Raw genomic sequence first — 10,102 nt, 5'->3', positions numbered from 1 at the left:
ACATGGACTAAAAGGGGGGGGGGGACAACTGGAGCGAGGGGGGCCACCGGGTAGAGGGGAGCAGAGGGAAGGGAAATTGGGACAACTGTAAGAGTATAATCAATAAAACATATTAAAAAATAAAATAAAACAAAAAATGGTTGTTGAGGATGTGGTTAGCTTCAACTTTCATATGTTGTGAGTAGGAGTGTAAATTGGTACAAGGACTTTAGAAAACTGTCAGTTATCCAGTAAAACTAAAAATATGCTTATCTATGACCCAGAAATTTCTCTCCAAGAGAAACAAATATACATGCCTGCATAAATACTTTATATGAATGTCTATAGAACCCCAAACTAGAAACAATCCAATGCCCATTAACAGTGAAATAGATACATATACTGTGGTATATCCATATAATGGAATACCACTCAGCCAGAAAAAAGAACAAACTGCTGATACATTATAAGTCAATATCACAGACATAATAAGCAAAAAAAATCAGAGTGTGTACTGTATGGTTCCATTTAGAGGAAGTGCAAGAGTAGATGAACCTAATCTTTGATGAGAGAAGTCAGACTAGTGATTACTTCTGGGGTGGGGTTGGTGAGAAAGGGGGTTTAAGGAGCCTTCTAGAATTCTAGAAATGCTCTCTATCTTGATCTGAGTGGTGATATGTGTGTAGAATTCATTCGACTCTGCATTGATGATGTGTGCAGTCATTATGTATATTTTATGGTATACCTCAATAAACCATTTTAAAAAGACATCCAAGTTTCATTTATTCTGAAAGAATTCAGCATGCTATAATGGAAGTGAGGTAAAGGAAGGAGCCCAAAGGAAGGGCTGCCATGTCCCTTGAGGGGCAGCAGAGTTTGTCACCCTAAAGTATGCCCCTTTGGGACATTGATTATTTCAGTCTGGGTCATTTTAAGAAACAGCCTGTATGGGAGAAGCTCTGAAAGCAAATAGAAGTTCCCCTTTGTAAAGAACATGTACATTTGTGAGGAACATTCCTTCTGTAAGGGTGTTCCCCTCACTGTACCTGGGCCTGCCTTCCATCAGGGGAGGAGTCTGCAGAACATGCTTAGCCTTGTGACTTCCTGTAACTGCTCCCCCCCCATCCCCACCAACGTCTTTTGTTATTAGTTGAAGGTGGTATTTCCTGTGAGAGCCTCTGCCATGTTGGCGAATTACTCAGTTTTCCTGTGTCTTTCCCATGTATACAGATGGTATACATCTTAATAAACTTGAATTGCTTTCTTCTCCTGCTAATTTGTTCATGCCAATTAGATTATTATACCAGCCAGAAGAAACTTATAGGGTAAAGGAATATGTTTCCCTCCATCACCCTCAAAAAGGCACACTCCTGGAAACTTGAGATAAAACATCTCAGCGGAATTGTTTGAGAAGAGGCTGAGTTCTTGCTGAGGTGAGGGGTTGGATCAGAGGAGAGGATGCTCCTAAGGGAAGTCCACAGGGCGGGGTAGATGTCAAAGTGACACACCACTGGGACTTTCCAGTCAATTCTGCCCAGGCCACTGCACAACTCACCTGCTGAGGCACAGAGGGAGCTGGCTTCTTCTGTGCCTCATTGCCCTACTGAGCTGTTTTCTGAGGGGCAGTGAAACTCCACATGAGCTTTCTGCCCACAGGTATCCAGGAGGGAAGGGTCTGTTTCGGCCACTGAATCAGCAGCTGCCCACTCAGCTAAAATCAGAGGTGTGTGGGAGGAGGTAGGAGAATGAGGGCCTTGAGCTAACCTCCTGCCCCATGAGGCCTTGCTCTTTTCCTCTCTTATGTGGGGAGGTTGGGCTACACCTCCCAAGTGGTTCTTACTGGAGGTTCTGATGGTTCTCTGGGTGTCCCAATCACCCACAAGCTGAGGTGGCTTGTCAGGCTCACACCTTCCTCCCCATAGTGCAACAAACACATCTGAAAAGCCTGAGGGCTATGCTCTGCTTACCTCACAGAGCTGAAGTCATCTGTGTGCTGCTTCTCCCATGAATCAGGGAACATCACACGATGCTGACAGATGACAGCTGGTGAAGCCTCCAGGCAGGGCTGGGTACTCTGTACAACCAGGAGTGCAGCAGCCCTGGCAGGAAGCTCATGGGATGGAGTGGGAACAGTCTGGGAGCTAACCTCATGACAAGTGCTGAGAAAGGAACCCACAAGTCACAGGTGCTTCCTTCTTCTCTCCACTGTTCCAACTCCTGCCTATCAGGAGTGCGCTCTCACCTTCTTAGCATCCCTCTCATCCATGCTCCCTCCTCATTCTGTTGCCCCTGTCCTAGGTTCAGGCCACAGCCCTTCACCTTAGCAACTGCAGGCGGGCCCTTTATGTGTTGTTCTAGCCTGAGCCTCCCAGTCCATCTTCCTAAGTGCTTCCAGGAGCCATTCTTCCACCAACTTTCAAGTAATATTTTCACTCAATAAAATGCACAGGCCTTAAGAGTAGAGTTTGAAGAGTTTTGACAAATATATATCCCTATGCCACCAACACCCCAAATAAAGGTACAGAACATTCTCATTACCCAGGAAAGTTCTCTTGTGTCCCCTTCCAGTCACCCACCCTGCACAAAAATAATTTCTGTTATCTCTTCTCTCCCCACAGATAAGTTTTGTAGGTTCTTGAATTTCACATAAAATGGAATTTCACAGTAATTATACTTTATGTCTGACATTTTTCACTGACATATTTTTCACCCTCATCTATCTTTTGTGACTTATTGAATAAGATTCCATTTTATGAACTTAATTTGTTTATTTTCAGGCTGATGGACAGGTAAGCTGTTTCTAGTTTTTACTAGTACCAAAAATGCTACAAGTGTTTGTGTGGACATATATTTTATTTCTCCTGAGGAAATACTGACAAGTTGAATTGCTAGTGTATGTAGTAGACATGTATTTATCTTTATAAGAAATTGTGAAACTTAGTCACATAGTTGTACCATTACAAACTTTCACCCCTAACATACGAAAGTTCTGGTTGCTCTACATCCACGTCAGCATTTGATATTGTCAGTCTTGTTCATTTTAGCCGTAAGAAGATCTTTTTAGAAAACCACATCTAAACAAATAATGCCCATAATAGATGAACAAAATGCAGTAAGTCCATACAATGGGATATTATTCATCAACAAAAAGAAATAAGGACCAAGACATGATACAACACAGATGAACCTTACAAACATGATGCTAAGTAAAAGAAGCCAGTAACAAATGACCACTTATTGTATAATTCCATTTATAGACCACATATTGTATAATCCACATGTTGTATAATTCACATATTGTATGTGTATAATTCACACATTATATAATTCCATTTATAGAAAATGTCCAGTATAGGCAAATTTATAGAGACAGAGAGTGTGTTAGTGCCTGCCTAGAGCTGATGGGATGGCAGGATCAAAGGCATAGCTAATCAGCACTGGGTTTCTTTTTGGGGTAATGAAAATTGTTCTAAAATTAATTGTAGTAATTCACAATTCTGTGAATATACTAAAAGCTATTGAATTGTATACTTTAAATAGGTGAATTACACTGCCTGTGAATTGCATTTCCATAAAACTATTTTAAGATCTCCACTGTGTTTAAGTGGCCAGTGACCCCCTATATCTCCCCTGAGTCCTTAGGTTTAAAGACTCAGGTTCTTCGACCCAGACTCATCCACATCATCTTCCTCTCCTACAGACACAGGGGAAATTCTATTCTTTCCAGATGAGCCATGAGCTGCATGCCTCTGAGTGTGTGCACATACTGTTTTTTCTTTCTAATTGTTGTTCACCCTCATTCTGACTCATTCTTTATGGCCCAGTTAACCTGGCCAGCCTTCGCTTACCCCTCTTCCCTTCCTTCCTTCAACAAGTCATTATTAGGCAGCTGCTACACACCAGGCTCTATTCTAGGAACTGGGGATACAGCAGCAAAAACAGACCAAAACACGGCATTGCCCTCATGGAATGTATGAGACCATCTGAGTGAACAAATGCTTACTGAGCATTCTGCAAATGTGAAGCCTGTGTCCCTGTCCCTGCCCTGGTGGGCTCCTCTGTGGTCAGTGTCAGCACTAACCCCTACGGACTTTCACAAGTCAATGGTGGGTGTGCCTCCTCCCATGAGGTTGGGGGCTCCAAGGGGTGGGGACCTAGGACTAGCTCTTCTGAGCATCAGATCAAGGCCTACTCCATGTTCATGTCCCTCCGCAGCCCATAGAACCCTCTCACAGCCCAGGTCTCATCGGCCTGCTCACCTCCCCTTCAGCAAGTGAGGAGCTGTGGATGAAGAGGAGATGAGAAGGAAGGATGCCCACTGCCCTGAAGGGGTAGCCCAGAGAGGCACAAGGTCACACCGTTATAGGGCTTCAACAGTAAGCTGGCTTCTCTCTCTGCCCTGGGCAGGTTTCTTGTGGCCTGGCCAGCTCTGAAGGCTGAGGATTGTTGTCCCCACACTGGGAAGTCATTCCAGATCCAGGAGGGACCAGGCCCAGGGGCTGGTGCTGTGGGCCACCTGTGGGCATTTCCATCACTCAGGCTGGCGCAGCATGTGGCAGGGTTGTCGGGGAGCAGAAGTGTGCCTCCTGATCCTCCTTCCTTGGCCTCAACCTGGCTCAGGTGAGCCACAAATACCTGAACAAGAAGTCAGCCTCTGGGCTTCCTCTCCCCAGGAGGTATGCAGTTTACAAGGGGAGCCACAGGAGAGGAACCTGAAAGCAGCCTCCTTAACGGAATGATTCATGCTCAGGTGGCTCAAAGCACCGTTTGCAGTGACATCTCCAGGGTCTCACACTCCTCTTTGTACACGTTCCTTCTGATCTGTTCTGGCAACAGCAGGGGCAGGACTGGGTCTTCAGGAAGCAGTGTGGGGGTAGCTGAGGCTTCCCTGTAACCTGCATTCTCAAGCCTCTCAGTCCATTTCTCTTTTGCTGCCTGGGGTTAGGCCCCCAAGGGCTGGTGGGATTGCTTGCCTGGGGTTCTGTCACTGTCTCCATTTCTCATGCTGTGGCAGGAGGGCAGGGAACTCCCATGGCACCAACTGCCCAGTAGTTCCTGGGGCTCTTCCCTCCTCTTGTGGGCACCAAGCCCTGGCCCCTTCGGATTGAAGCTGCCACCTCTCTGGACTGAGGAGATACTTCTCCTGGGTGTAGAGCTGCAGCCCCTCACCAGCTTTTCCCCTGAGTGTGAGGCCCCTGTGAAGGTGCCGAAGGGGGTTGAGTGAATGTTTCTAAGTCTCAGAGACCTTGAGGGTGGACTAGGAATCAGGCATTGTGCCCATCTTAGCACCAAAGTGGTGTCTTCACAGACAAGTTTCGGGCGGAGGGGGGTCCTCCCCAGCCTCTGAAAAGCTGCCTGCAGACACTTCCTGCCACTTTCTCCATCTCATTCCACCATCCTCTCACTCTTTCCCCTTCTCCTGGGACATCTCATCTTTTCCCAAAGCCACAGTGAAACCTGGGCCCTTTTTAAAAATACTCACCCAAGGACATGCTTATTGATTTTAGAGAGAGAAGGGAGGGAGAAAGAGAGGGAAAGAAACATCAGTGTGAGAGAAAAACATCGATTGGTTGCTTCTTCTACATGCCGTGACTGGGGACCAAACTGTGACCTTTCGGTCTGCAGAAAGATGCCCAACCAACTAAGCCACATGGGCCAGGGAAACTTGGGCCCTTCTGGAATCCTCGCACTATTGTGGATCCCAGGGGTCCTCTCTGTACTGGTCCTGGGGACGATATGTGGGAAGGATGGCAAGGGTTTACTTCTACCCCTCCATTCCCAGATCTTGTCTCTTCTTAGATAATAACAAGTCTAGCACATCTTGGATGGCAAAAATGAACTCTCTTTACTCTGATGGTTTGGTGACTTGTGGCCACATGACAAATCGGCCCAGAACAGCAATTTCAATCAATAACAATTGCTGATTCTGCTCATGGATCTGGAGGTCAACTGGACCCAGCTATGCAGTTCTGCCTTGGGGTCTCCTGGCCTCAGCCAGATGGTAGCTGGGCTGGGGTCATCTTGAAGGCTTCCTTACTCCCATGGCTAGTACTTAAGCTGAAAAGATGCAGACAGATGGCGCTGGAGTACCTGGGACTCCAAGGGCATCTATCACTTTCTCTGTAGTCTCTCCATGTGGTTTTTCCACATGGAGGATTCAGATAGATGGATTTAGTACATGGTGGCTGAAGGCTCCCAGATCTATAAGAAACATCTATGTTTGCGCATCTTACATAAACTTGACATTTTTCCAGACAACGACCTTTTTAAAAAATTATATCTTATTGATTAGGCTATCACAGTTGGCCCAGTTTTCCTTTCTGGGCCCCCCTCCACCCAGCAACCCCCATTCCCTCAGGCAATCCCAATCCCTTTTTTCATGTCCATGGGACATGCATGTAAATTTTTTGGCTACTCCGTTTCCTATGCTGTACTTTACATCCCCATGGCTATTCTGTAACTATCTATTTGTACTTCTTAATCTCCTCACCTCTTCACCCATTCCCCTACACCCTCTCCCGTCACGCAACCATCAAAACCCTCTCCATACCCATGATTCTGTCTCTCTTCTTGTTTCCTTAGTTTGTTTTTTAGATTCAATTGTTGATAGATATGTATTTTTTTTGCCATTTTATTGTTCATAGTTTTGATCTTCTTTTCCTTAAATAAGTCCCTTTAACATTTCATATAATAATGGTTTGTTGATGATAAACTTCTTTAGCTTTTTCTTGTTTGGGAATCTCTTTATCTGCCCTTCAATTCTAAATGATAACTTTGCTGGGTAGAGCAATCTTGGCTGTAGGTCCACACTTTTCATGACTTTAAATATTCCTTTCTAGCCTGCTATGTTTCTTTGGATATACTGTATCAGCTGACAGTCTTATGAGAACTCTCCTATAGGTAACTAACTGCCTTTCTCTTGCTGCTTTTAAAATTCTCTCTTTATCTTTAACCTTTGGCACTTTAATTAGATGGGTCTTTGAGTGGGCCTCTTTGCATCCATCTTGTTTGGGACTCTCTGTGCTTCTTGGACTTGTATGTCCATTTCCTTTGCCAAATTAGGGAAATTTTCTTTCACTATTTTTTTCAAATAGATTTCCAATTTCTTGCTCTTTCTCTTCTTCTTCTGGCACCCCAATAATGTGAATGTTGGAACATTTGAAGTTGTCTACACTATCCTCATTTTTTTTTTTAATTCTTTTTTCTTCTTCTTGTTCTGATTGGTTGTTTTTTGCTTCCTTATGTTCCAAATCATTGATTTGATTCTTGACTTCATTTACTCTATTGTTGTTTCCTTGTAAATTGTTCTTTATTTCAATTAGTTTATCCTTCATTTCTGACTGGGTCTAATTTATGCTGTTGAGGTCCTCTGCATCTGATAGATTTCTTATCTCCATTTTATTTTGTTCTTTTTCTGGAGTTCTGTTCTTTCATTTAGGTCATGTTTCTTTGTCTCCTCCTTTTGGAAGCCTCCCTGTGTTTGTTTCTATGTATTAGGTAGAGCTGCTATGACACCCTGTCTTGGTAACATGGCCTAATGTAGTAGGTGATCTATAGAGTCCAGTGGCACAGTCTCCCCTATCACCCAAGCTGGGTACTCAAGGTACACCCTTTGTGTGGGCTGAGTACACCCTCCTCTTGTAGTTGAACCTTGATTATTGCTGGCATGTCAATGGGAGAGATTTACCCATGCCAGTCAGCGGCAAGGACTGGCTGTGACCCCATTGACCACCAACCTCTACTCTGTGGAGGATTAGCTGTGCAGGGGCAAGGTGGTGGTGCTCCTATGTAGTCTATAGCCTTCCATTGGGTGCACTGGCCCTGGGGTTTCCTGGGTGGTGCAGGTCAAGGTCAGCCCCCCCACCTGTGTTCTGCCCAGAGCCACCCTGCATGAACTATAAAGCAATCTGCAGATGGCTTCTGCTTGTGTTGGGCTTGAATATTCCCACGCAAAGCTACGCTATAAAAATAGGTTAGCTTCCAGGTCTGGGGCCATTTAGCAAGAGGTGTGAAGGCTGGGGGTTCGCTAAAGCTGACTGTTGCTTGTTTGAGAATATTTAGAAAATTGTGAAGCATGAGACAAGACCAGCCACGCATATGGAAAAGCCATTGTTAACAGCTTGGGTGGGCCTGTAGTTGGATGGGATGGGGCCTCAGAGGATCTCTAGGGAGGCACAGAGATTGTTAGCCAGGTCGATGGAGTCTCAGATACGGTCCCTGCATGCCAGCTGTGTGGCTGTGTGGGTGAGGGTTCAGAAAAGGAACAATGGCCCCTTCAGGCCTCTCTGTCTGGGAGAAAGCTGTCCCCCAGCTCTCACCTTGATGTTAGGTACTTTAGTTCCTCCCTGTAAGCCACTGGTGCCTTTCAACCTGCAACCCCGGTGCTGGAGCTCAGAGGGAGTGAGTCTGAGTAAGTCCGCACATGGGTACTTTAAGAGGAACGGCTTGGAACTCCAGAAGTTTCTTCCATCAACTCAATCCCCACTGGTTTTTGCAGCCAGAAGTTATGAAGACTTATCTTCCCAGCACTGGACTTCTGGGCTAGGGAGTCTGGTGAGGGGTTAGGAATCCTCACTCTTGAGATATCCCTCCTGAATTTTTATCCACTGCATGTGGGTGTGGAATCAGCCCGTTCTGCATCTCTGTCCCTCCTACCAGTCTGGATGGGTGTGGTTTCTTTAACTCTGTAGTTGTCAGACTTCCATTCAAATCGATTTCTGATGGTTCAGAGTGATGGTTGTTCTATAGTTTAGTTTTAATTTTGAAATGGCTATGCAAAGAGGTGATCTGTGTTTACCTACACTGCCATCTTGACTAGAAGTCCTCATTAAGATCCTGACAATAACCTTGATGCTACTTGATGTTTAGAGAGTTCCTTGCTTTGAATTGCATTATGACACATCTCTTCTGTTAACAATGACAATGACAATGAAGGGCATCCTGTGCAAATCACTTCTCTTTAAGTCCTGAGTTTCTTCCTAGTCCACAGAACTGGTGGGGAGGCATCTCAGTTTGAAGACAGATACACAGAAACACACACATACACCTGGGATCTTTGTCATGTCTGGCTTCTCACTAGTCTCCCCCTTCCTAACAACACTCTGGAGACTTCTTTTGGAAGAAAACTTTCTCCCTCTACATCTATCTTTCTGGATCAATGTATCCAGATGCCTGAGCCCTACTGTGTAAGCCAGGGGTCTGTAAACTTTTTCTGAAAGGGCCAGGTAATAAATACTTCAGGTTTTGTGGGACAAGAGGCAAAATTGACGCTATGATGTAGGTACTTATATGATTTAAAATGTAATCAGTTAAAAAGATGAAGACTGTTCTCAGGCCCTAAAAACAATAGTAGCCTGGTTGGGTTTGGCCCACTGCTTGTCATTTGCAGGCCCTGGTATAAACAAATCAAAGGGGTCCCTAAGGCACCTTCTAGCAGACTCTTTCTCAGATGTCTGGGGTGGGGGGATGAGGTGGAGGACACTGTTCTGTGACCACAGCTTGACCAGTCAGTTGCTCTCTAGCAGGATGTGATACTAGGACAGGAAAAAAAAAACTTGGAATTCATTCATTTTTCCCTAGAGCTGTGCCTGATAAAGCTACTGTTTCTGCTCCCAAGCCAGTCTGGAGCAGTGCTTCTATGTGTTATAAGCTCCTTTTCCTTTCTTTCCTCTCAGCCTCTCAACTCACCCGCACCCTACCAACAAATGCCTTTTTCCTCCCTTTACAGCAATCAGAGATGCTTTCTGTTGCTGGCACCCAGAGCCCCTGGCTGACATACACATTAGTAGTGCAGCCACACCAGAATTTTCTGAGTATGCATTCTGGGTGCAGGGACTCAAAAAAGCCCACGGTGCCAAACCCTATGATCCCTAGCCCTGGGATGTTTGTTGTGGTACCAGGCCCAGAGGCTCTACCAAATTAGACCCTGGAGTCTACAAGTCCCCAGGTTTCCTCTCCTATGGGCCCTCAAGAAGAAGCGTGAGCTTTAAGAAGCTTTGTACATTTCTTTTTTTATCTCTCAGAACCTGGCACTACCATTTGAAGAAGCCCAGGTCAGTCTGATGGGTGATGAGACACATATGGCCCTGTTACCCCATCACCCCAGTTGACCACAAGCCAGCTA

This window comes from Furipterus horrens, unplaced genomic scaffold, assembly GCF_987537825.1.
Source record: "Furipterus horrens unplaced genomic scaffold, mFurHor1.1.pri manual_scaffold_5, whole genome shotgun sequence".
Classification (NCBI taxonomy): Eukaryota; Metazoa; Chordata; class Mammalia; order Chiroptera; family Furipteridae; genus Furipterus; species Furipterus horrens.
The sequence above is the reverse complement of the archived record's forward strand: the minus strand, read 5'-3'. Positions refer to the sequence as shown.